Genomic DNA, 13830 nt, shown 5'->3' with positions numbered 1-13830 from the left:
ATTTTGCTAAGCTTAAGGACACAGGAGACAGGTCTGTGTATTTCTCCAAAGATGAGTTTGGATTCCAAGTCTGGCATACTTTAAGTGTTACATCAGGAGTGTCTAACAACAAAGCCTGATATTTCCATAAGTGTCCTCCTGTCATCCACTGGTGTCCTTTAGCTTCTAGGACTCCTTGTACTTGGTGTGGGGTTAAAACCTCCAGATGTTGTCCTAAAGCCAGTTTATTGGTTTCATCTACTAAAAGAGCAGTTGCTGCAACTGTCCTGAAGCATCCAGGCCTGATAAGAAAGGTGTGTGAGGAAACCAAAGTCCCTGAAGAACAGCTTAGATGATAGGTAAAATGCTCTCTATGGGCTTGTCCATCTACCCTGTGATCATACAGTTTTGGGGTGACAGAGGCCCATTATAATGGGCCAAAACAGAATAAGCAGCCCAGAAGGAAGTTAATATTCTTACCTGCCAAAGTCAAGGGTTCCCGAAGCTCCTCCAGAGATATGGCTAGTTGTCTGATGGGAGCTGTGGCGGAAGGTCTTGGCCCTGTCACTCCTGGACTTGCCTGGCTATTTCGTGGTTCCTTTCTTTCTTTCTTTTTCTCTTTCTTTCTTTCTCTCTCTCTCTCTCTTTCCTTTCTTCCTTCCTTCCTTCCTTCCCTCCCTCCCTCCCTCCCTCCTTCCCTCCTTCCTTTCTTTTCTTTTCTTTTCTTTCTCAGACAGAGTCTCACTCTGTTGCCCAGGCTGGAGTGCAGTGGCACCATCTCAGCTCACTGCAACCTCCACCTCCCGGTTTCAAGAGATTCTCCTGACTCAGCCTCCCGAGTAGCCAGGATTACAGGCATGTGTCACTATGCCCGGCTACTTTTTGTGTTTTTAGTAGGTGGTTTCACCATGTTGGCCAGGCTGGTCTCGAACTCTTGACCTCAGGTGATCCACCCACCTTGGCCTCCCAAAGTGCTGGGATTACAGGCATGAGCCACCGCGCCTGGCCTTGCCTGGCTATTTCAGCCATCATTGGTTCGGGCGCGGATGGCTCCTTCCAGTGTGCTGGGTAGTCCCTCTTCCAATGGCCAGTTTTCTTACGGTGTGCACACTGATTCATGCCCAAGACACAGTGACTGGAACACCCAGCTTTGGGCTTCCTGCCTTTCTGCTTCCCTTGTTCAGTCCAAGAGCAAGGAAAGCAATCCCATGTGGGAGGTGAGCTTAAGGCTGCAGCCAAGAGCTACACCTTCTGGGAGGTCCTTCTTGCTCTTTCTGCTTCCTCTGCTTTGTCCCTGTTATTAAAAACTAAAAATGCCAGGCTGGGCGCGGTGGCTCACGCCTGTAATCTCAGCACTTTGGGAGGCAGAGGCGGGCAGATCACGAGGTCAGGAGATCGAGACCATTCTGGCTAAAATGGTGAAACCCTGTCTCTAGTAAAAATACAAAAAATTAGCTGGGCATGGTAGCGGGCACCTGTAATCCCAGCTACTCAGGAGGCTGAGGCAGGAGAATGGCGTGAACCCAGGAGGCAGAGCTTGCTGTGAGCTGAGATCGTGCCACTGCACTCCAGCCTGGGCAACAGAGCAAGTCTCCATCTCAAAAAAACCCACAAAAAACAAAAAACTAAAAATGCCATATCCAAAAGCTGTTCCATAGGAATTTGGGGACCCATAGCTGCTTTTTGTAGTTTCCTACGGGTATCAGGGGCAGAATGGGTTATAAAATGTACTCTGAAAAGGGTTTGTCCTTCTCTTGAGGCAGGATCAGTGTTACTGTAGTTTCTGATAGCCTCAATGAAACGCCCTTGAAACAAAACTGGATTCTCATCTTTACCCTGAGAAACTTCCTTAACCTTTTCAGAGTTAACAGGCTTTTTCATACCTTTCTTCATCCCTTTCAACAAACAAGTGACCATATGATCTTTCCTCCCCAAGTCCTCACTGCCCCTTTGATAGTTCCACTCTGGATCTTGATCTGGAACCGCTATACCTCCTGCCTGATATATATAATGGTTTGGGCTGTGAGCCAATACCTCGTCTGCATGGGTCCTAGCTGTCCCCAAAATGTGTTGTTTCTCTTCCACTATACAACACAGAGACAAAAAGACATGCAGATCCTGCCAAGTTAAACTATAGGTTGGAGTTAATTTCTCCAACTCATCTATGAATTGTCCTGGATCTTCAGAGAAAAGACCAAACTTCTCTTTGCATAGAGCCAAATCAGATATAGAAAAGGGAACATGTACTCTCACAGTGCCTTCTTCCCCATTTGCCACCTCTCCAAGTGGATAAAGGTTTCCCATTGGAGGTTGATAGGAGGCTCCAATATGAGTGGTACTTGCTGGACTAAGTTCCTCAGGGAGTGGTGGGTACAGAGTGGGACTAGACGGGTAAGAAGGAGGGGATGAAGCGTTCTCAATAGAGTTTTCAAGTGGACTAGAGGGAGAAATGACCGACACATCTGAACCTTCATAGCTGACAGAAGGAGGTTCTGCTCCACCTAAAAATGCCTGCTGTCCCTTTGTGGTCACCAGAAATATGTTACAAGACAGGGGTCCCCATCCAGGCCCCAAGAGAGGGTTCTTGGATCTTGTGAAAGAAAGAATTCAGGGCGAGTCCATAGTGCAAAGTAAAAGCAAGTTTATTAAGCAAGTAAAGTAGTGAGCCCGGTGTGGTGGCTTACGCCTATAATCCCAGCACTTTGGGAGGCCGAGGCGGGCAGATCACCTGAGGTCGGGAGTTCGAAACCAGCCTGACCAATGTGGAGAAACCCCGTCTCTACTAAAAATACAAAATTAGCTGGGCGTGGTGGTGCATGCCTGTAATCCCAGCTACTTGGGAGGCTGAGGCAGGAGAATCGCTTGAACCCGGGAGGCGGAGATTGCGGTGACCCGAGCAAGTCCAGCCATTGCAGTCCAGCCTGGGCAAGAAGAATGAAACTTCGTCTCAAAAAAAAGTAAAGTAGTGAAAGAACAGCTACACCATAGACAGAGTAGGACATTCCCGAAAGTAAGAGGAGGAATGCATCCACCCTAGGTACAATGCTTGTATATATGTGGGGAGATGTGCTCTGCTACAAGGGTTTGTTATAAAGGATTAATTTTTTAAATTACTATATTTTGCAAAAATCGATACTATTATCGATTTGCTTTAAAGCAAAATTAGGAACTATGTCTTTTTTCTCCAGATATTGGGATATCTGGACATTCTCAAGTCTGGGTCTGTTTAGTAAACTTTTTTTTTTTTTTGAGATGGGATCTTGCTCTGTCACCCAGTCTGGAGTGCAATGGCGTGATCACGGCTCACTGCAACCTCTGCCTCCCTGGTTCAAGCAATTCTCCTGCCTCAGCCTCCTGAGTAACTGGGATTACAGGGGCACACCACCACACCCGGCTAATTTTTGTATTTTTAGTAGAGATGGGGTTTCACCATGTTGGTCAGGCTGGTCTCGAACTCCTGACCTTGTGATCTGCCCACCTCAGCCTCCCAAAGTGCTGGGATTACAGGCGTGAGCCACCACACCTGGCCCCCCCCCTTTTTTTTTTTTTTTTTTTGAGAAGGAGTATCGCTCTGTCTCCCAGGCTGGAGTGCAGTGGCGCGATCTCAGTTCACTGCAACCTCCGCCTTCTGGGTTCAAGCAATTCTCCTGCCTCAGTCTCTTGAGTAGCTGGGATTACAGGCACGCGCCACCCGCCCAGCTAATTTTTGTATTTGAGTGGAGACGGGGTTTCATCATGTTGGCCAGGCTGGGTCTCGAACTCCTGACCTTGTGATCCGCCCGGGCTAGTAATGCCTAGTTTTCTGAGAATGCAGCCCAGCAAGTTCCAGCCGCATTTTCCTAGCCCTCACTCAAAATGGAGTCACTCCATCCTGGCTGACACGGTGAAACCCTGTCTCTACTAAAAATGCAAAAAATCAGCCGGGCGTGGTGCCGGGCACCTGTAGTCCCAGCTACTTGGGAGGCTGAGGCAGAAGAACGGCGTGAACCCGGGAGGCGGAGCTTGCAATGAGCCGAGATCGCGCCACTGCACTCCAGAACAGAGCGAGACTGTCTCAAAAAAAAAAAAAAAAAAAAAAAAGGAGTCACTCTGGGCCGGGCGCGGTGGCTCAGGCCTGTAATCCCAGCACTCTGCAAGGCCAAGGTGGGCGGATCACCTGAGGTTGGGAGTTTGAGACCAGCCTGACCAACATGGAGAAACCCCGCCTCTACAAAAAATAAAAAATCAGCTGGGCGTGGCGGTGCATGCCTGCAATCCTAGCTACTAGGGAGGCTGAGGCAGGAGAATAGCATTAACCCAGGAGGCAGAGGTTGTGGTGAGCCGGGATTGTGCCATTGCACTCCAGCCTGGGCAACAAGAGCACAAGTGTGCCTCAAAAACAAACAAACAAAAAACCGGAGTCACTCTTGTTCGAACGCCTCCAATACTATCACTAAGTAAAGGAGAATTTATAATAAAGGAAAATTTACATCCTGTCTTTAAGTGGTAAAGGAACGGGGAGGATAGAAAGACCTTTTTTCTTTGTCCTGCTCTAGGCAAACAGGGAAGGCAGAGAGCTCCCCCACGTTTCTTATCTTTAATTCAACATCCTTTATGTTTTGCGGAAAAATATTCTGGCTTCCTTCAATGACTGTGCTAATAATGTCTGTTTTGTAGTCTTTTTCTGATAAATCCAAATTCATAGGCAATTTCCTCCTTTTTTGTTTTCTTCTGGTGGATCATGAATACATTTCTGTTTCTTCGTATACCTTGTACTTTGTTGGAAATTGGACATTTTGGATAATATGCTGTAGGGATTCTGGATCTTGACCCTCCTCCCCTTTAGGGTTTAATTATTTGCTTTTGTATTTGTTTAGTGACTTACTGAATTTTTTTTTTTTTTTCTGAGACAGTCTCTCTCTGTCCCCCAGGCTGGAGTGCAGTGGCACGATCTTAGCTTACTGCAACCTCCATCTCCCGGTTTCTCCTGCCTTCTCCTGCCTCAGGCTCCCAAGTTGCTGGGATTACAGGTGCCTGCCACTGCATCTGGCTAATTTTTGTAGTTTTAGTAGAGACGGGGTTTCACCATGTTGGCCAGGCTGGTCTCGAACTCCTGACCTCAGGTGATCCACCGGCCTTGGTCTCCCAAAGTACTGGGATCACAGGCATGAGCCACTGCGCCCAGCTGACTTACTGGATTTTTTTTTTTTTTTTTTTGAGACGGAGTCTCACTCTGTCCCCCAGGCTGGAGTGCAGTGGCGTGATCTCGGCTCACTGCAACCTCTGCTCCCGGGTTCACGCCATTCTCCTGCCTCAGCCTCCCAAGTAGCTGGGACTACAGGCGCCCGCCACCACGCCCGGCTAATTTTTTTTGTATTTTTAGTAGAGATGGGATTTCACCATGTTAGCCAGGATGGTATCCATCTCCTGACCTCGTGATCTGCCCGCCTTGGCCTCCCAAAGTGCTGGGATTACAGGCATGAGCCACCGCACCTGGTCTGACTTACTGGATTCTTTTAGTGAAGCCTGTCTTTTCTCTCACAGAGTAAATCCTCTTTCTTTCTTTTCTGTATTTTCTTTCTTTTTTTGACAGAGTGTTGCTCTAGTTGCCCGGGCTGGAGTGCAATGGTGCGATCTCAGCTCACCACAACCTCCACCTCCCAGGTTCAAGCGATTCTTCCTCCTCAGCCTTCCCAAGTAGCTGGGATTATAGGCATGTGCCACCAAGCCTGGCTCATTTTGTATTTTTAGTAGAGATAGGGTTTCTCCATATGGGTCAGGCTGGTCTCCAACTCCCGACCTCAGGTGATCCTCCCACCTCAGCCTCCCAAAGTTTTGGGATTACAGGCATGAACCACCGTGCCAGGCCACTTTCTTTTTCTTTCCTTCTTTCTCTTTTTCTTTCTTTCTTTTTTCTTTTTGACAGAGTCTTTGTTCTGTCGCCCAGGCTGTAGTGTAATGGTGTGATCTCGGTTCACTGCAATGTCTTTCTCCTGGGTTCAAGCAATTCTCATGCCTCAGCCTCCTGAGTAGCTGGAATTACAGGTGACTGCCACCATGTCCAGCTAATTTTCGTATTTTTGGTAGAGACGCCATGTTGGCTAGGCTGGTCTCGAACTCCTGACCTCAGGTGACACCTTGGCCTCCCAAAGTGCTGGGATTACAGGTGTGAGCCACCATGCTCGGCCAATCCTCCTAGTTTCTTAAGGAGGTACAGTTATGGGTAAATCCATAGCTGTCTTGGGATGACAGTTGCCTTGATAGAGGTGTTGTCCTGTCTTTCCCTGACAACACCCTGCAGTTTAATTTAATTAAGTTAAATTAAGCAGCTGATTGCTTTAAGAGTTTTCAACAATGAGGGGGGGGGGCAGGGCATAAATTGCTCTTCAAAGTAATGCAATCAAATGTGCTCCTTTGAAGGAATAGTTTCTGATCTCAGTGTTTTGCATTTGTCCTAATCCTAGGAGGCCTCTTCTCACCTGTCTTATTCACCATTCCCTCTTGTAAACTAGCGGTTCTCCAGTTCTGCCTTTCACTTTAACCTTCATTGTTTAATTGCTTTTCATTGAGAGCACCCATGATCTTGCAAATGGGAGGAGATTAGAAGCTACCTGTTTTACTGCCTGCTTCTCTCCCCAGGCAAAATCTCAGAGAACAGGGTAAAGAAAATGGCAAGTTCTTGCTGAGTGACACCTTGACGCTAGGACCTAAGCACTCAGTGGGTGGGGAAGTGTGGGAGAAGCCAAATTCCTCTCCACTGGCCTCTCTTGAAATGCAAAGTACTGGGACAAGGGTCACCAGGGCTCCAGTCTCCTCAGTGCACCATGCCTAAGGTAGCACCTTTGTCCTGCAAGTTGGGACTGAATAGCAGAAGAGAAACTGCTACTCTCAGCTGTACTTGCCTACTATCTTAGATTAAACAACAGGTAGCTGGAGGCAGGATGAGAAACGCTGACCTTTTCCTCATCCCAAAGATAAAGCCTTCTTTTTTATTTTTATTTTTTATTTTGAGATGGAGTCTCACTCTGTTGCCCAGGCTGGAGTGCAGTGGCAGGATCTCATCTGACTGCAACCTCCGCCTCCCGGGTTCAAGCTATTCTTCTGCCTCAGCCTCCTGGGTAGCTGGGACTACAGGAGTGTGCAACCAGGCCCGGCTAATTTTCATATTTTTAGTAGAGACGGGGTTTCACCATTGTTGGGAACAAGCCCCCCAAAATCTGGCCATAAACTGGCCCCAAAACTGGCCATAAAATCTCTGCAGCACTGTGACATGTTCATAATGGCCCTAACGCCCGCACTGGAAGGTTGTGGGTTTACGGGAATGAGGGCAAGGAACACCTGGCCCGCCCAGGGCAGAAAACCGCTTAAAGGCATTCCTAAACCACAAACAATAGCGTGAGCAATCTGTGCCTTAAGGACATGCTCCTGCTGCAGTTAACTAGCCCAACCTATTCCTTTAATTTGGCCCATCTTTTTGTTTCCCATAAGGGATACTTTTAGTTAATTTAATATCTATAGAAACAATGCTAATGACTGGCTTGCTGTTAATAAATACGTGGGTAAATCTCTGTTCGGGCCTCTCAGCTCTGAAGGCTGTGAGACCCCTGATTTCCCACTTCACACCTCTATATTTCTGTGTGTGTGTCTTTAATTCCTCTAGCGCTGCTGGGTTAGGGTCTCCCCCACCGAGCTGGTCTCAGCACACCATATTGGCCAGGCTGGTCTCAAACTCTTGACCTCATGATCCACCTGCCTCGGCCTCCCAAAGTGCTGGGATTACAGGCATGAGCCACTGCACCTGGCCAGATAAAGCCTTCTGACTAAGAGCTGCAGGGAGAGGGAGCCCTGTCTGGCAGCAGCAATCTGCGGCAGATTCTCTGCCTTGCTAATCTGATAGGGAGGAGAGTGGTGGCAGTCTTGGTTCAGATACCTGAGATGCTTGCTTTTCCTACAGAATATTCATATATTTTATTGAATAAGTGTTTCTGCATTTTCCTGTTGCCCTTATGACAATTTCTAGAGTTTTTGTTTGTTTGTTTGTTTGTTTTTGAGACAGGAACTGCAGCCTTGACCTCCCAGGCTCAGGCAATCCTCCTGCCTCAGCCTCTTGAGTAGCTGGGACCACAGGTGCATGCTACCATGCCCAGTTATTTTTTAAATTATCTGTAGAGACGGGGTCTCCCCATATTGTCCTGGCTGGTCTCAAATTCCTCGGCTCAAGCAATTCTTCCAGCTGAGCCTCCCAAAGTGGTGGGATTATAGGTATAAGCCACTGTGACCAGCTCGTTTCTAGAGGTTTTAAGTAGTTGGGTCTTTATAGTTTTCACAAGTCTTACTGGAGAATAGGTCATAGAGCTCCTCATGCTTTCATGCTGGAATTTGGTATTCTACTCATGTCTGGTTTTTTTGTTTTTTTTTTTTTTGAGATGGAGTCTCACTCTGTTGCCCAGGCTAGAGTGTAGTGGTACAATCTCAGCTCACTGCAATCTCTGCCTCCCAGGTTCAAGCGATTCTCCTGCCTCAGTCTCCCGAGTAGCTGGAATTACAGGCATGTGCCACCATGCCCGGCTAATTTTTTGTATTTGTAGTAGAAATGGGGTTTTACCATGTTGCCCAGTCTGGTCTTCAATTCCTGACCTCAGGTGATCTACCTGCCTTGGCCTCCCAAAGTGCTGGGATTACAGGCGTGAGCCAACGCCTAGCGTGTTATAGTCTTTTTGTTAAAGTTCTGAAAACATTGATTTTTACCATTTCTGCCAGTATTCTTATGGCATTAATGGATGTAAACCAAAATAAAATTCTAAGCCCCCCAACCACCTGAATGGATTCCTCCTCTTGGCCAAGGGCATTCCAAAATAAACCTGAAACATTATTTCAGACCATCATGGGAATGGATGGTGGGACAGGCCACATTATACCTTCCTCTCGTTGAAATTCAGGCACAGCTGACCAGCATTAACATTAAAACAGAGACCTTGAGACGGAGAGAGCAGACTCTGTAGCAATAAGATACCAACATGACAGATTGCAGTCACAAAATAAATAAAAAGGCCGAGCGTGGTGGCTCATGTCTGTAATCCCAGCACTTTGGGAGGCTGAGGCATGTGGATCACCTGAGGTTAGGAGTTCGAGACCAGCTTGACCAACATGGTGAAACTCCATCTCTACTAAAAATACAAAAAATTAGCCAGGCGTGGTGGTGCATGTCTGTAATCCCAGCTACTTGGGAGGCTGAGACAGGAGAATTGCTTGAACCCAGGAGTCGGAGGTTGCAGTGAGCCAAGCTTGTGCCACTGCACTCCAGCCTGGGCAACAGAGTGAGACTCTGTCTCAAAAAAAAAATTAAATAAATAAATAAAAATATTTTATCCCAAAATATATTGCTTTGACATATTTTGAAATGGGCCTGCAAAACTGTCTCTTTAAGTCTGATAAAAACATTTACAATCTATTCTCTTTGAAGCATGCATAATAGAACCTGAATTTCATCTGCATAATAAGAACCCCTTATTTTAACCCCAGACACTCCCTTCTATTGATTCCAAGGCTTTAGATAAACTCTCAACCAATAACCAATCAGAAAATCTTTGAGTCCACCGATAACCTGGAACGCCCCCCCTTCCTGCTTTGAGTCATCCCACCTTTCCAGATGGAACCAATGTACATCTTTTGTTTTTTTTTTGAGACAGAGTCTCACCCTGTTGCCCAGGCTGGAGTGCAATGGTGCGATTTTCACTCACTGCAACCTCTGCCTCCCAGATTCAAACGATTCTCCTGCCTCAGCCTCCCGAGTAGCTGGGATTACATGTGCCCACCACGACGCTCATCTAATTTTTGTTTTATTAGTAGAGATGGGGTTTCACCATGTTGGCCAGGCTGGTCTCGAACTCCTGACCTCGTGATCCACCCGCTGCAGCCTCCCAGAGTGCTGGGATTACAGGTGTGAGCCACCACGCATGGTGGAACCAATGTACATCTTACATATATTGACTGATGTCTAAAATGTGTAAAACCAAGCTGTAACCCTACCACCTTGGCACAGGATCTCCTCTCGCTGTGTCACAGGCCATGGTCAATCACATTTGACTCATATTTCAAATATTTTACAAAGTTTCACACTTTTTGTTGACTTGGAGGACAGAATTTTTTAGAGGTCCTGACTTTCCCATTCCTACTGATATTGTCTTACCCATATAATACTCACAGAAGTCTTTACCTTTCTTTTCATCTAGGATGTTTTCGCTTTTTGGTATTATAGGCAACGCTTCTGCATATATTTTTGTCTATGTAGCTGGGGGTACATGTGCTCACATTTCTCTAGGGTATATGTTTAGGAATGACATTGGTAGGCCGCAGGGTTCGCATATCTTTTTTTTTTTTTTTTGAGACAGAGTCTCGCTCTGTAGCCCAGGCTGGAGTGCAGCAGTGTGATCTCGGCTCACTGCAAGCTCCACCTCCCAGGTTCACGCCATTCTCCTGCCTCAGCCTCCCGAGTAGCTGGGACTACAGGTGCCCACCACCGCGCGCGGCTAATTTTTTGTATTTTTAGTAGAGATGGGGTTTCACCATGGTCTCGATCTCCTGACCTCGTGATCCGCCTGCCTCGGCCTCCCAAAGTGCTGGGATTACAGGCGTGAGCCACTGTGCCCGGCCGGCTTTGCATATCTTTAGCAGACTATTCCAGACTGTTCCTGAGTGATGATACCTATTTATCTCAGGGAATGAGAGTCCCCTTGATCCTCAACCTCAGCAACAGTTGGTACTATGAAACTAAAATTTTTGCCCATTGTGCAGAGATATTAACTTGTAATAAAGAAAAAGTTTTGGCCAGGCACGGTGGCTCACACCTGTAATCCCGAAACTTTGGGAGGCCAAGGCAGGCAGATCACCCGAGGTCAGGAGTTTGAGACCCGTCTGGCCAACGTGGAGAAACCCCGTCTCTACTAAAAATACGAAAATTAGCCATGCATGGTGGCAGGCGCGTGTAATCCCAGCTACTTGGGAGGCTGAGGCAGGAGAATTGCTTGAGCCCGGGAGACGGAGGCTGCTGTGAGCCGAGATCATGCCACTGCACTCCAGCCTGAAAGATAGAGTGAGACTCTGCCTCCAAAAAAAAAAAAAAAAAAGAAAAAGTTTTGCTAGTTGATGAGCATATATTGGTATCTTATTATGGTTTTAATATGCATTTCCCTAATTATTATTATTATTATTATTTTTGAGACAGAGTCTTGCTTTGTTGCCCAGGTTGGAGTGCAGTGGCACTATCTCAGCTTGCCACAACCTCTGCCTCCTGAGTTCAAGCAATTCTCGTGCCTCAGCCTCCCGAGTAGCTGGGATTACAGGCGCATGCCACCACACCTGGCTAATTTTTGTATTTTTTGTAGAGACAGGGTTTTACCATGTTAGCCAGGCTGGTCTCAAACTCCTGACCTCGGATGATCTACCTGCCTCAGCCTCCCAAGGTGTTGGAATTACAGACGTGAGCCATCGTGCCTGGCCTGCATTTCCCTAATTATTAATGACATTATCTGTCCTATAACCCCACTGGCCATTTGTATACTCTTCTTTTTTTTTTTGTTTTTTGAGACAGAGTCTCGCTCTGTCACCCAGGCTGGGGTGCAGTGACGCATTCTCGGCTCACTGCAACATCGGCCACGTGGGTTCAAGCAATTCTCTGCCTCGGCCTCCCAAGTAGCTGGGATTACAGGTGGCTGCCACTACGCCCGGCTAATTTGTTTTGTATTTTGGCCAGGCTGATCTTGAACTCCTGACCTCATGATCCATCCGTCTCAGCCTCCCAAAGTGCTGGGATTACAGGCATAAGCCACTGCGCCCTGCTGTATATTCTTCTTTTAGAAGTATGGCATCAATTCTTCTGCTCATTTTTCTATTATCTTTTTCTTAATAAGTTGTCTTTTTGTGTATATTTTGGGTATGAGTCTTCTGTCTGTTAGATGTATTTCAATTATCTTCTGCCACTCTGAAGCTTTCTTTCTACTCGGTTAATGGTATCTTTTTCTCTAATTTTGAATTTCTGATATATAGGAATTGAAAAAATAATAGAGAGAATTCTTGCCTGATCTAGGAGTGTCTGCGCAGCTGCCAATTTGCATCTGGCATCTTTCACCCAGCATTCCCTTATGTGAACATCTTACAAAATAATAAAGAATTGGGTGGACATCCTTTTTCTTTTTTTTTTTTTTTTGAGACGGAGTCTCGCTCTGTCGCCCAGGCTGGAGTGCAGTTGCACGATCTCGGTTCACTGAAAGCTCCGCCTCCTAGGTTCACGCCATTCTCCTGCCTCAGCCTCCAGAGCCTGGGACTACAGGTGCCCCCCACAATGCCCGGCTAATTCTTTGTATTTTTAGTAGAGACGGGGTTTCACTGTTAGCCAGGATGATCTCGATCTCCTGACCTCGTGATCTGCCCGCCTCGGCCTCCCAAAGTGCTGGGATTACAGGCATGAGCCACCACGCCCGGCCTTTTTTTTTTGAGACGGAGTTGCCACCTCCTCCTACCGGGTTCAAGGGATTCTCCTGCTTCAGCCTCCCCAGTAGCTGGGATTACAGGCATGTGCCACCACGCCCGGGACATGTTGGTCTCCATGTTGGTCAGGCTGGTCTGCAACTCCCGACCTCAGGTGATCCGCCCGCCTTGGGCCTCCGAAAATGTTGGGATTACATGCATAAGTGACCGCGCCTGGCACCCCCTCTTTTTTTTTGTTTTTTTTTAGACGGAGTCTTGCTCTTGTCGCCCAGGCTGGAGTACGATGGCATGATCTCAGCTCACTGCAACCAATGCCTCACGTTATCAGTGTCTGTAAAGGAGAAAGCAGAGAGAAGCAATAGGGCAACTGATGGGCTTGAGAACAGCAGAACCCCAAAACACACAACTGGGATTCCCTAGCGAGCACAGCAGGCCAATGTGAGGAGTGGCTGAAACTCGGAGCAGTTGTGCCCTGCCTAATGGTGAGTGAAACGGGCCTGAGCGATTCTCCTGCCTCAGCCTCCTGAGTAGCTGGGATTACAGGCACGTGCCACCATGCCCAGCTAATTTTTGTACTTTTAGTAGAGATGGGGTTTCACCATGTTGGCCAGGATGGTCTCGATCTCCTGACCTCGTGATCTGCCTGCCTCGGCCTCCCAAAGTGCTGGGATTACAGGCATGAGCCACCACGCCCAGCCCAGAAAAGTTTTAAACGAAAAAACGAGCCGGGCGCCGTGGTTCGCGCCTGTAATCCCAGCACTTTGGGAGGCCGAGGCAGGGGGATCACGAGGTCAGGAGATCGAGACCATCTTGGCTAACACGGTGAAACCCCATCTCTACTAAAAATACAGAAAAAAATTAGCCGGGCATGGTGGCGGGTGCCTGTAGTTCCAGCTACTCGGGAGGCTGGGGCAGGAGAATGGCATGAACCCGGGAGGCAGAGCTTGCAGTGAGCTGAGATCACAACACTGCACTCCAGCCTGGGCAACAGAGCAAGACTCCGTCTCAAAAAAAAAAAAAAAAAGAAAGAAAAAACGGGCCTGGCACAGTGGCTTACATCTGTAATCCCAGCATTTTGGGAGGCTAAGGTGAGCGGATCACTTGACGTCAGGAATTCAAAACCAGCCTGACAATGTAGTAAAACCCCATCTCTACTAAAAATACAAAAATTAGCCAGGCATGGTGGCGGGTGCCTTTAGTCTCAGCTACTCAGGAGGCTGAGGCAGGAGAATTGCTTGAACCTGGGAGGCAAATGTTGCAGTGAGCCGAGATCATGCCACTGTACTCCAGCCTCGGCAATGAAGCAAGACTCTGTCTTAATAATAATAAAAAAAAAAAAAAAAAAAAAAAAAAAGAGGGAAAGTGCAGTGGCTCATGCCTGTAATC

Source organism: Pan paniscus, chromosome 2 (genome assembly GCF_029289425.2).
Source record: "Pan paniscus chromosome 2, NHGRI_mPanPan1-v2.0_pri, whole genome shotgun sequence".
In the NCBI taxonomy this organism is placed as follows: Eukaryota; Metazoa; Chordata; class Mammalia; order Primates; family Hominidae; genus Pan; species Pan paniscus.
Note: the sequence above shows the minus strand (reverse complement) of the source record.